Source organism: Vulpes lagopus, chromosome 21 (genome assembly GCF_018345385.1).
Source record: "Vulpes lagopus strain Blue_001 chromosome 21, ASM1834538v1, whole genome shotgun sequence".
Lineage (NCBI taxonomy): Eukaryota > Metazoa > Chordata > Mammalia > Carnivora > Canidae > Vulpes > Vulpes lagopus.
In genome coordinates, this window is record NC_054844.1 from 27,416,073 (window position 1) to 27,429,896 (window position 13,824).

General features: G+C 42.5%; 1 protein-coding gene across 3 annotated transcripts in view; it reads right to left on the reverse strand.

The window, feature by feature from the left end:
* Positions 1–13,824, reverse strand: part of TMTC1 (transmembrane O-mannosyltransferase targeting cadherins 1) — a 265,261-nt gene that overhangs the window by 243,115 nt on the left and 8,322 nt on the right. The window lies entirely within an intron of this gene.

Below are 13,824 nucleotides of genomic sequence, written 5' to 3' on the forward strand. Positions count from 1 at the left end.
ACAGTGCTGTGGGTCAGAGCCGAAGCCACTGGAGAGGAGAAAAAAATCCACGAGACTGTGACTGTGGTCACAGTTGGGACAAACCAAGCATGAACATGTTCTCTCACCCAGAGTGCACACCAGGAACCAAATTTCCAGCTTATGCACCTGGAATGATCGTTAATTACCAGCCCACAAGGGATCTTCCAGGCATCTGAAGAGGCTATTACCAGCTGCAGCTGAAATTAAAAGGATGAGCAAAAGCACATCATTTTAGAATTTGTATTAAATATTTTCTAACATAAATTCCCATAGATCTCAAAATCTGAATACTAGGAATATGACGAAGAAACTAAGAAGAATCACAGAAAAAAGGGAAATGTATGAGCTTGGGTGGCTCAGTTGGTTAAGAATCTGACTCCTCGGGATCCCTGGGTGGCGCAGCGGTTTGGCGCCTGCCTTTGGCCCAGGGCACGATCCTGGAGACCCGGGATCAAATCCCACATCGGGCTCCCAGTGCATGGAGCCTGCTTCTCCCTCTGCCTGTGTCTCTGCCTGTCTCTCTCTCTCTCTCTCTCTCTCTCTCTCTCTCTGTGACTATCATAAATAAATTAAAAAAAAAAAAAGAATATGACTCCTCATTTCGGCTCAGGTCATGATCTCAGGTTCGCAGGATCCTACCCCACATCAGCTCTGTGCTGGGCATGGAGCCTGCTCAAGATCCTCTCTCACCCTCTCCCTCTGCACCCTTTCCCCCCACCATTCACATGCTCTCTCTCTCCCTCACTCTACAAAGAAAAAAAAAAGATAAATTTATTGTTCAACATCTTAAAAAATACTTTCCTGAGATAGACATGCTGAACAGAGAGACTTCTGAAGATTGCTTAAACTTAGTAACAGGACATGATGTCCCCAACTGATTCTGTGGGGTTAGCAAAAATACTGTTGTACAGAGTATGATTCTTTCAGGAGAGCATATTTACCCTAAGTGGGACTGCTTGTTAGCTGTCTATATTCCAGCTCATTTTACTGAAACAGTAATCCCATGTCTTTATTCTCATGCCGTTGATCTGCTTCTCTTACAGAAATACCTCCTCTTTGCCAAAACAATTGAGAATGTAAAAGTCAACTTGAGCGATGGCGTATGCATATTCTAAATACTTGTCTTGATTCATGAACGAATTTAACCTACAGAATTTTAAACATCTCAAGCTTTATTTGGACACATGAATATAAATGTCACAGTTACTAGTTGACTCCATTTTCATTCCCACCGAAGTAATCATGGTCCTCACTAAGCCTAGAAAAATGCATTGCTCTGTGGAATCCAAGTTCAAGGCTCCCAAGCAAGATTCAAGCTAGCTGCATGTTGGCAGACCCACAAATGTGCGCAGGCCCCAGGATCCTAAAGACAGGAGAGTGTGGGAAACAGCACCCCTAGAGGGAAAGAGAATTGGGCAGTGAATTAGAGGGCGGGCAGGGGAGACCTGAGAAGAGCATCCTATTGCAGCACAGGAGGATGCACCTCTGGCGAGAGAGAGGCTGACATTAGAAAGCTCGGGATGGTGGAGCTGTGAGAAGGGCAAGACCAATTCCTCTCCTCAGAGAACTTAGGCGCAGTTCCCAGAGAGTCTATCCCCCTGAGGCTGGTTTTATACGACTGTCTACTCCATCAGGCTAAACTTTCCAGACCAACTAAGCCATCCATTTAAACTGCACACCCATGACAATGAGACAAAACAGGCAATCTTACAATCAGGTGGTGAGTGTCAAATGGGAAGGTCTCAAGTTTATCAATGTGTACCAAAGGCTTTAAGCAGTACATAACTTTGGGGCAGCCCAGGTGACTCAGCCATTTAGCACCACCCTCAGCCCAGGGCCTGACCCTGGAGACCCGGGATCGAGTCCCATGTCAGGCTCCTGGCATGGAGCCTGCTTCTCCCTCTGCCTCTCCCCCACCCCCCCTCTGTGTGTGTGTGTGTGTGTGTGTCTGTGTGTGTGTGTCTCATGAATAAATAAATAAGATCTTAAAAAAAATACATCATTTTTTACCAAAAATTCCACTTCTAGGAATTTTCCATAAGGAAATAACTAGAAAAGCATTCAAAGATAGATACAGACATATATAGATACAGATGCAGATATAGACATAGATAAACAGATACAACATTGCGATATAGCAGGAAATATGTATTTTAGTCTTTATCCCAACTCCTGGTAGAGACTGTAAACCCTTTGTAATTTCTTAAGTGAGAAAGGAACTAGGAGAATTTTGTTCTAATATTTGATCTTTGGCTCTGATTCCTGCACAGAACTCTTAAATCACTTGGAACTGCCCCATGTAGTTGGATTATGATTTTTCTAATAAGGTGACTCCTAGTGGGCACCTGGATGGCATCTGGATGGGGGCTGGTCACCAGAGAGATCAAGTTATGATTAGAAGCTTAGAACTTTCAGCCTTTTCCCTCCTCTATCCTCGGAGATTGGAGAGGGATCAGAGATTGAGTTCATTATCAATGATGCCTACTTGATGAAGCTTCCATAAAAAATCCCTGAACTACAGGGTTTGGAAAACTTCCAGTTTGGAGAACACATCAACATGCTGGGCAGGCAGCACACCCCAATTCCACGGGGACAGAAGTTCCTGCACTTGGGACCCTCCAGACCCCACCCCTTCAGGATCTCTTCATCTGGCTGTTCATCCATATCCTTTGTCATATCCTTCTATAATACACCAGCAAGCGTTAAGTAAGTGTTTCCCTGAGGTCTGTGAGCTGTTAGAGCAAATTATTGAACGTGAGGAGGCGGTCATGGGAACTCTCAATTTGCAACCAAGTTGGACAGAAGGAAGGCAACCTAGGGACCCAGTAACTACAACTGGTGTCTGAAATGAGATCAGCGTTGTGGAAATGGCCTTTGACCTGGGGGATCTGATTCTAACTCCAGATAGACACTGTCAGAATTAAATTGAATTGTAGGACACTCAGATAGTGTAGGACACTGAGAGTTGGTCAGGGTGGGAAAAAACCCTACACATCTGGTGTCAGAAGTATTGAGCATATGTAGAAGAAGAAACAGGACTTTTCTTTTTAATATACAAGGATGCATCTTACTGTAATGATCATAGAAATGACAATAAAGAGAAGGCAAGACATCTAACTAGCCAAATCCCAGATGTATTTGATTGTTCCCACAAATATACTTCAGACCATAGTTTTGGATTACAAATTAACAGTACTGCTTTCAAAAAGAGAACAAAAGACTTATTTTTCCAAAGTATTTGTTACTCAACCACTTGAAAAGTAAAAAGCATCATTAACAGTGGTAACATCATTACCACACTTTTATGAGGTACTTTCCCCTTCCAAAAAATGGTACATGAGTCACCTTTGTGGTCCATATGTATCATACCTGAAAATGTGTAGGTGTTATCCATATAGATTATTGGAGGGGGGATTGTTTTTTCTTCAAGACAGTTGACATACCATGTTATATTAGTTTCAAGTGTACAACTTAGTGATTTGACAAGTTTATACATTATGCTATGCTCACTACAACTGTAGCTGCCATCAAATTATTATTCCTGGAAACTGATTAGGACAAAATGCCTAGTGTTATAAGTGAATTCAATTTCATCCCAAAATGTAAAAATAAATTACAGAATGGGGGAATCACTGCAGTGCTAAATAAGGTAACTGGAAGCCCCTCACATGGTACCAGATACTGGTGAATCTAAGCTTTGAGAAATTACTGAGAATCTAAAGTTAGAAGAGTTTCCCAAATACCTAAAAAGATGGAGAATGAACTCTCCAAACTATAGACAAATGAGCTTGAGATGAAATACTCACAGAATGTAATCTGTGAGCACTGGAAAAAGAATCTCTGATCCTAGGAGTCACTATGGGTTCACAAAAAGGGGTTTTAACCAATTAAACTGCCATTTTAATATAACAGGGAGTGCGACAGACACATCACATCTTTATTTTTTTTAAATATTTTATTTATTTATTCATGAGAGACACTGAGAGAGAGAGGCAGAGAAACAGGCAGAGGGAGAAGCAGGCTTCCTGCAGGGAGCCTGATGCAGGACTCGATCCCGGGACTCCAGGATCATGCCCCGGGCTCAAGGCAGGTGCTCAACCGCTGAGCCACCCAGGCGTCCCATACATCTTTATTTTAACAAAGGCATTTATCAAAATATTTAAGAATCTCCTTTTGTACAAGATACAAGATGGATCTGTAGCAAACACAGAGTGCTAAATAATAACCAGTGTCTCCTTAGATGGAGACCTTCAGTGTAAGTCACAAGATTCTGACATTATCTCTGGTCTGTCCAATATTTCTATCAAAAACTCAGCAAGATCTATTGTGTATGCTAAACAAGCTTGCAGAAAACCTTTATCTGTGAAGGAGGGTCCATTGTACTAAGGAGACTAAGATTCACAAATGCGTAAGTGCTTAATACTGTTAATTAATTCTTAGTCTTAGAGACTCAGATTCACAAAGAGTTGAAGTGCTTGATATTAATTAATTCTTACACGTAGAATATGGGTAAGAGTAAAGTCTCACACATGGACATAAGGAGAACAAAACACTTGCAATCCAGACTAAAACGATACACATAGTATTGCCCAACGGCTGTTAATTTACTGTAAATTCAAAGAGTTATTGTGTCTTGGCTATCAGACCAAACTGCATAAAAGAACTGCACAAGTCAAAATAGTTTTCACTTCAATTTCACTAAATAATTTCACTAAATTTATTGAGTATCTACTATATGTCTACTATATGTTATGTAGAGCCCAGAGATACAAAGAGAAGACATGGCACCAGCTACCAAAGAGTTAACAGCATAGTAGTAGAAAGGGACACTAAACAGATAAATAATTAGAGAAAGAAATCAATCAATGGGAGACTCTCCCAGGAGCACAGATAGGAAAGAGGGAAGATCCTGCCTGTGTGCCCGAGACAGAAGGTAGGTGGAATCCAGAGTGGGACAGCAGCCCCTCTGGGTTTCTGGGGCATCTTCATAAGAGAGCTTCAGGATGCTGGAAGGATGGGGAGTCTCATGTCTCAGGGGGGTGCCTGGATGGCCCAATCACTTTTTTTTTTTTTAGATTTTATTTATTTATTCATGAGAGACACAGAGAGAAAGAGAGAGAGAGGCAGAGACATAGGCAGAGGGAGAAGCAGGCTCCTCACAGGGAGCTCGATTTGGGACTCGAATCCCAGGCCCCCAGGATCACACCCTGGGCTGTAGGCAGCGCTAAACCACTGGGCCTTGGGGGCTGCCCTGGATGGCTCAGTCAGTTGAGCATCTGCCATTGGGTCAGGTCCCTGCTCAGTGGGGAGCCTGCTTCTCCCTCTTCTCCTCACTTGTGCTCTCTTGTTGCTATCTATCTCTCTCCCTCTCTCACATAAATAAATAAAATCTTGGGATGCCTGGGTGGCTCAGTGGTTGAGTGCCTGCCTTCAGCCCAGGGCATGATCCTGGAGTCCCAGGATCGAGTCCCGTGTCAGGCTGCCTACAGGGAGCCTACTTCTCTCTCTCTGCCTATGTTTCTGCCTCTCTCTCTGTGTCTCTCATGAATAAATAAATATCTTTTTAAAAATAAATAAATAAATAAATAAATAAATAAATAAATAAATAAAATCTTAAAAAAAAAAAAAAAAAGATGCCTGAGGAAAGCAGGCTTCAGGAAATGAAGAATGCTCAGCCTTGAGAAAGATGACAGAAATGATGCCAAATTCTCCAAGGGAAAGGATCTTTGCCATACGATGGCTATGTCCAACGTAATGCCTGGTTCACACTTGTCAAGATTAAGTGGATAAATGGATGGATGCATATAAATGAATGAATGAGTGAAGCAATGCACTTACTCAAGTAGCTCTCAGAGTGGAAAGGAAGATCCAGCCCATAAACATGTTGCAAAGAGACTGCCCACAGGCCAAGTTTAGCATGCAAATTATTTTGTTTCACCTCGATGCCTCTTCTCTCTTTCTTTAATTTACCAACACTTTTAAAACAGATGATTTCATATAAAAATTTCCAGCTTCTCTTGAAATATTAGAAGACCTGGCAATTCTGGGCCTACACGGTTACATGGAAATGTGTGCCCATTTAGATGGCACGAGTACTCACAATGTGCCACAATACAAGCCAACTTACCAGGAAACAGACTTCAGCTCAAAGAAAGAAGTAGTGTTTTAAGACTAGAATTAGTATTTGGATAACCAGAATTGTCCACGTAGAGGCATGGAAAACAGCCCACCCAAAATACCACCTAAGAAGAATGGTCTCTCAGGTTCCATGGTCTCTCAGGTTCCATGTCACCCTGAAGGTACTCCATTATTTCATTTCCTCAGTTTTTAAAAACTCTTCTACTATAATCCTCAAAAATTATAGGCATTTTTTCATACATTGTAAAAAATTAATTTCTTTTTCTCATCCATCTCACTTAGCACACAGTAGATTCGAAATGAAAGTTTACTGAATGAGCAAATAAACTCAAGTGGGAAGTTGAAAAGATCATATTTCCCTTTCAACAGTAAGAATCTCTAATTTTATTTGATTTAGCCTTCATTTCTAATTTAAAGCTAAACTGAACAGTAGGAAATTGTTTTCTTCCAGAAAAAAATCTGAATAAGGGCACGTGGGTGGCTCAGTCAATTAGGCATCTGCCTTTAGCTCAGGTCATGATACCAGGGTCCTGGGACTAAGCCCCACATCAGGCTCCCCACTTAGTGGGGAGAGTACTTCTCCCTCTGCCTCTGCCCCTGCCCGACCGATGCTTGTTCTCTCTCTCTAACAAATAAAATCTTGAAAAAAAAAAAATCTGAATGGTCATGCCTGACTTCCAGACTTTGGCAAATATGAACGTAAATCCACCTCCTCCATCTGAGCTCCTCTGCCTCCCTGTAAAACTGCCCAGAAAGGTGAGGCTATAATGAGCTCACAGCAATCAAAAGGCACAGGTTTCCAGAAAAGGTCACAGGGTCACACAATTTAGCACCAAAAAGTCAGAGGAGGAGGAGAAAGCCATTAGCTGCCCCTCTGGCTCGCATAGCCTGGAGCTCTAGATAAAGCCCCTTACTCTTAATTTTCTCCTTTGGAAAATAATTCTGTTTTTAAAAGAACAAAAACAGTCTTTATCCTTGGAAGAAACTTCTACTATGGAATATACTAGGATCCTTCCTCCAGGGGACCCCAACTCCACTCCAGTCAAACAGCTCTACCTCAATAAACTGGCAGAGAGGTCTGGAACCTGCATAACAGGTCATGATTCTCCCCTGTGTGGACTCAAGTCTGGTTTTTGGCTCTGAACCTCGAGTTTTCCTGGTATATAGATGAAGCAACATTTAAGAGGGCTGCACATCGACTTCATTCCTAGGGACAATGTGATTAATTAGCCACCACCAGTGATCCTTCCCAGGGGGGTCACAACATTCTGATTATCACTACATCCCTGCTGCCTATCACGGTAAACGCACTCACCTTGTCTTTGGCAGCTAAGCTCTGCCACCTGGCATCTGGTTCTCCAGGATCCCATCACCCCCACTGAAATCAGAAAGCCCACCTCATTCGCAGCATCACCCACATCACACTTGCCTACAGAAAGGGCCAAGGCAAAGAGGTGCACGTGCTCCCTCATTAATGTATTTCTCAATGCCTCAGCGAAGGGAAAATCCTCTGGCCCTCTCAGGAAATGTAGTAGAGTGGTAGGAGGAAGGTGTGGGCAGGCGGCATGTGATAAATGCACTGCAACATTCCTATTTCAACGAGCTTTTGGATTCTTTTTTCTATATCACACCAGAGATATTTGGCATCTCAGCCTCACGTAACATATGCTCCCACTGAGTCCCAGTGGTTCCCAGGATTCTGAATCCCCTGGTGAGCTAGCTACAATTGCTAATTCCCTCATCCCTCCCCCAAGATATCCCAAGGCAGTAAATCTGAAATGGGACCCAGAGATCTGTCCCAAGAAACCCAGTGATTCGAACCAGGTGATACTCAGAACAATGAGACACGCGTCGCAGAGCTTAAAGGAAGGCTACGTACATTTGCCACGCTTACCAGGAAAATTCAATTTTCTCAGCAATGACACAACATACATTCTTTGCCAATAAGAATTACAAACCAGAGGAAAGAAAAAATAAAATGTACCCCCCTTTATCATCTGTTTCCCCTGTCCCCAATAATGGGTTCTCCAACACTTTCCTTGTGAGTTTCCACAGCCCACAACTGAACACAGCACATTCTCCCGTCTTCCTCTACTGCCATTCATTTTTCTTCTTCCCCATCTCTTGCCATCCACTCAGCTCTCAAATGCTTGTAAGTGCTTTCCATAGTCTTCTTAGATCATTCAACCAATAAATAACAACATCTGGTTTTTCTCGTTTTCCTCTAAGGAGAATCCCTCTGGCCCTTAATCATTTCGGTTGCTCTTCTTCTGCATTCCCTCTAGTATCAGGAATAAATCAGCAAATCATCATCACTTAATGTATCAAAGAACCAAAGAATGTGATTTGCAAGCACTGATGCAAACAGTGCAGAAGGGAGGCTGGTGCTCTGAGACACAAACAAAATCCATGGTTTGGGCATGAATGTTCCAGGCATCCCATTCTCACTTGGATACGAGGAAGCTATGGGGAGGGAACAAGGAAAGAGGAGCCTCTCAGGAGAAGCCCCCATCCATTCAGGGGGCAGTTACAGTTACTGTCACTATTGTCACATAAATGCCCAGAGTAGCAACTGCATCAAAGAAACAGTGGGGAAATTGAAGACAAGATCTGTCACCCTATCTAGAAGACAGCAAGTCCCAGAAAAAACTGTCAAAAGCAGAGTCAGCAAATAATACAAATTAACAGATCAACATCAAATATAATATAAATATAGTGTTATAGCTACAATTGAGTTGTCAATTTTTAGCAAATGTGTTTTTGTTTAAAGGTAAGTGTTGGGGTCTCTGGGTGTCTCAGTGGTTGAGCGTCTGCCTTCATTCGGCCCAGGGCATGATCCTGGAGTCCTGGGATCGAGTCCCACGTCAGGCTCCTTACATGGAGCCTGCTTCTCCCTCTGCCTGTGCTTCTGCCTATCTCTCTCTCTGTGTCTCTCATGAATAAATAAATAAAATCTTTAAAAATAAAAAAATAAAGGTAAGTGTTTGGTAAAGTTCTTAGAGGCAGCACAATTTCTAACAGTGACTACTCAGAGTTCAGGTGAGGGAAAGTCCTGCCGCATCGGACCCCACTCCCTTCAGACACCAGCTGCAAGTTCAATGTTCCCCAGGCTACCTGCACTGCTGACCAACTGGCCACAAATTTGGGGGTTCCCATAATTCCTTCAGGTTTGATAATTTCCAAGAATGACTCAAAGAATTCAAGAAAGCATATACTTATAATTTCAGTTTTATTATAAAGGATATAAATCAAAGCCAGTCAAAAGAAAAGACTCATAGAGATAGGTCTGGAAGGGTTCCAAACACAAACTTCTTATGTCTTCAGGACACAACACCCCCTCAGCACAATGATGTAGGATTACCAATCAGAGAAACCCAACCAAGCTTCAATGTCAAGTTTTTAACTGAGGTTTCATTACTTAGGTTGATTGATTCAATCATGGGCTTTGTGACTGAACTCCAACTCCAGCACCACCTACCCTGCCTGGAGGTTGGAAAGTAGGGCTAGGGCAGCCCCGGTGGCGCAGCAGTTTAGCACCGCCTGCAGCCCGGGATGTGATCCTGGAGACCCGGGATCGAGTCCAAGTCGGGCTCCCTGCATGGAGCCGGCTTCTCCCTCTGCCTGTGTCTCTGCCTCTCTCTCTCTCTCTGTCTCTATGAATAAATAAATAAAATCTTAAAAAAAAAAAAAAAAAAAAGGAAAGTAGGGCTGGTATGTAGCTCAAAGTCCCATCTCTCTAATCACACATGCTTTGGTCTTTCCAGCATAGCCAGCCCACTTTCTGAAAGTATCAGGAGGCCCACTATGAGTTACCTCTTCCTTACCATAAACTCAAGTGTGGTTTCGGGACCCACTGTGAGCCACAGAGACACTCCCATCAGTCAGGAAATTCCAAGCGTTTGTGTTTTTTTAAAAGATTTTTATTTATTTATTTATTCATGAGAGACACACACAGAGAGAAAGAGAGAGAGAGGCAGAGAGAGAGAGACAGAGACACAGGCAGAGGGAGAAGCAGGCTCCATGCAGGGAGCCCGATGTGGGACTCGATCCTAGGACTCCAGGATCACACCACAGGCGGAAGGCAGGTGATAAACTGCTGAGCCACCCAGGGATTCCTGTCCAGGAAATTCTTTACCTGCCTCCACTTCTCTCTGACAGAAGAATAAAGGTAAATAAACCAAGAAATAAGCAGACTTTTTTTGTTTATATTATAAAAGCGTAGCTCTGCCTAAATATTTACCTGAAAAAGTTAAGCATTCACAAAAATGATTAATTCATTCACTCTTTCAACAGTCATTTATGAAGCCCCTACTTTGCATGGCAGACACTGTTCTAGCTGCTAAGGATACACCTGATGGAGCTTTCACAGTAGTGAGAGAAGATAAAAACCAACAATAAATCCATGTTGCCAGAGAACTAAGGCAAAGAAAGAGAACAGAGAGTGAGAGAATGAGGATGAAACAGAGGAGAGTTTGCCATTTTGGATTGGAAGCCAGGGAAGGTGTCAAGGAGGAAGTGACATTTGAGCAGAGATTGAAGGTGGCGAGAGAGCAAAGACTGTACAGGTCTAGGGGAAGAGTATTCCAGGAAGTGCAAAGTGCAAGGGTCCCAGGCAGCAGGTATGGCCTATTAGGGCACAGGACTGTATAATGCTAGCAGAAGTAGAAGGAGGTGCAGATTGATGGACTAGAGGTCAGAGGGGTGGCCAGGGGTCAGATCAACTGGGTCTTGTAGAACAGATGCCATTTCTTCTCATTTGGAAAAGTAACAGTGCCATTGCTTTGGCATGACCAAGCATTCCTCCCTTCGTCCCTGTCTTTTTAAGCGGAATGACTACATATTCAAAGTTAGGAAAAACATGACTTGTAGCTCCAAAGGAAGACAGAAAAGACATGTGTTGATTTAAAAAAAAAAAGATTGCTTCCAAAAGTGTTTTCCAAGCCTTCACTCAGAGATTCACCTATAAAAATCCTCATAATTCAAAAATATATTCCTCTCATTTTCCATCCTTCCTACACTGCCAGACTGCGGTCTAAAGCCTATTTCACATCTAAGGTATATGCTAAGGGACAACAACCTTAACCTCCTCCTTTTGGGGTTTCTAAGATAAACCTTAATTTGGCATGCAATTTTCAGAGGCCATTTCTTCATTTTTCTCTATAAAATCTTTATTGCCTCCAATCATATTTTTCCTTGGCTATATCTATCATTGAACACCCTAGACAATCTAGCCAAACAATCTCCATGTGTTTCCATCATAGACTTAGAACACAAACCTATCAGGTCTGCTGCAACAGACTATCTCAAAATGAGTTCCAAAGAGGGACAAATCAAAAGGAATAGAACCAAAATGAACACACCACCATTTCTTTTAGGTTTTGGGCACAGAGGCTAGAGCTGATTTTCATGGTTGGCTTTTCATCTGTGACTAAAAGATGCAAACTGCTGCTGCAAAAAAAAAAAAAAAAAAAAAAACCCTCTCCAGATCCAAGCATTAAAATGTTGCAAATCCTTACAGCTGCACATATTAAGATATTCTATTTTTTAACTCTGACATTTTAAACCACCCACTTTCACTCTTATGGTTTATATCACCATCAGAAGCCTTCAGTAAGACAAACCTTTATAGCAAACTGGTAGACTACTATGATCTAGTAGCCTAAACATGGAATGAGAACCAAGAGTTTAAGGTCCTTTAATTTGCCCTAGTTTCCCGTCTTTACCTTGGAAAAAAAAAAAAAAACCTGCTTTTTTTCTTGTTGAAGGAAGCTTCTCCTTGCTTCCTGATGTGGAATGGCACTGCTAACGATCCAGCAGGAGCTTCTTCTCAAGAGGAAAGGGATGGAGTGGAAATAAAATTCAAAAGCTCAACATCTTTTAAAATCAATCAAGGCCATTTGTCATGGTGAGGGTTATGGCCATCATGGGTCTTGGTTCTGTGTCAATTAAGTGTCTACAGAGTGACTTAACATGTTTAATGTGTTTAATGTCCTGATTCCGGAGTTAAAAAACAGGTCATGGCCAATGGAGGATAAAGAAGCAAAAAAAGAAAAAAAAAAAAAAAAAAGGTTACTGCTGCAGATTAAGTTTCCCCAGATGTTCTGATTCTGCTCTACAATGGTCCAAAAATATTCCTGTGTGCCCTGGGAAATGATCTTAGGGAAAGACCGAATAGAAGATTTGACTTAGGAACAGAAATTCATTAGAATTCTAAATTCGCTTCAAGGAACACAGAGATGACCCTTTATATCAGTTAAAGTGCCACTGGAGAAGCGGAACCCCCAGGGATGACACAGCAGGAGGGATTCTCGGTGGAGGCCTGCCCTTTCACAGCTGAGCGGCCTGGGCAAGCTGGGTCAGAGGCCGGGGCAGGCGCTCGGGAGGGAGGGAGGCTGCAGGGGCTGCGCGGGCTGCACGCCGGGGAGGGGGAGCAAGAGCGCGAAGCCACAGGGTGAACCGGGATGTACTGCTGCGGCCACAGCCTCTCAGGCTCCAACTTTCACCGAGGCCAGCGACTGTAAACAGGCTGACGACGCTCCTCCCTCCAGGGCTGCGCTCACACCTGCACCAGGTTCCCAGTTGCTATAGCACCTCGATCCGGAGAGTTCCTGGGGGGCGCGGAGCTAGCTCCAGGCGCGCACGAGCGCGGGAGGACCCCACCCCACGCGGACCCCGCCCCCGGCCCCCAACTGGGTCGCTTCACTTTCACTTCCCGGAGCTCCAAGAAACCTCTAGCGCACAACCTAGGGCGATGCAGGGAAACGGTGGCCAAAAAAACAAAGTTTCAATTTCGTTACGCTGACATAGCACAGAGCCACCAGAGGTTTGTAAACTGCCTTCCTGTCCCTTTGCACCCTGCCCCGCAAACTGGCAGAGTAGGCACTCTAAAAATCCATTCCCTTTAATAAATAAATAAATAAATAAATAAATAAATAATAAATAAATAAGTTTAAAAAATAAAAAAATATTTATCAAATAAATATTTGAATAATTTTAATTCAAATAAATATTTGAATTTATCAATTTATTTGATAATTATTTTATTTATAAAACACATATTTTATAAATAAGTATTTTAATTTATAAATAAATTATTTATTTTTCAAAAGATTAAAAATCCATTCCCTCATTCCGATTTCAGCAGATTTCTTCCTTGAGAAAAACTGTGATTAATAGCTTTCCATACATGCAAGTACCTTTAGGTAATGAGCGTTACACAGCTTTATTTATTACTGTGTTTATTTATTGTTCTTTCTTAAGGTAATTTCTTCTCTTTTTTTTTTAAGATTTTATTTATTTATTCATGATGAACATAGAGAGAGAGAGAGAGAGAGGCAGAGACACAGGCAGAGGGAGGAGCAGGCTCCATGCCAGGAGCCTGACATGGGACTCGATCCGGGACTCTAGGATCATGCCCTGGGTCAAAGGCAGGCGCTAAACTGCTCAGCCACCCAGGGATCCCTCTTAAGGTAATTTCTAGCTCTCAGTATGTGTGACATTCATTGAATCAAAGATAATAAACTATTTTAATAAAAACTAGGTTTTTTGGTTTGTTTGTTTTTTAAAGATTGTATTTATTTATTCATGAGAGACACAGAGACAGAGGAAGAGAGATAGGCAGAGGGAGAAGCAGGTTCCCCGTGGGCAGCCCGATGAGGGACCTGA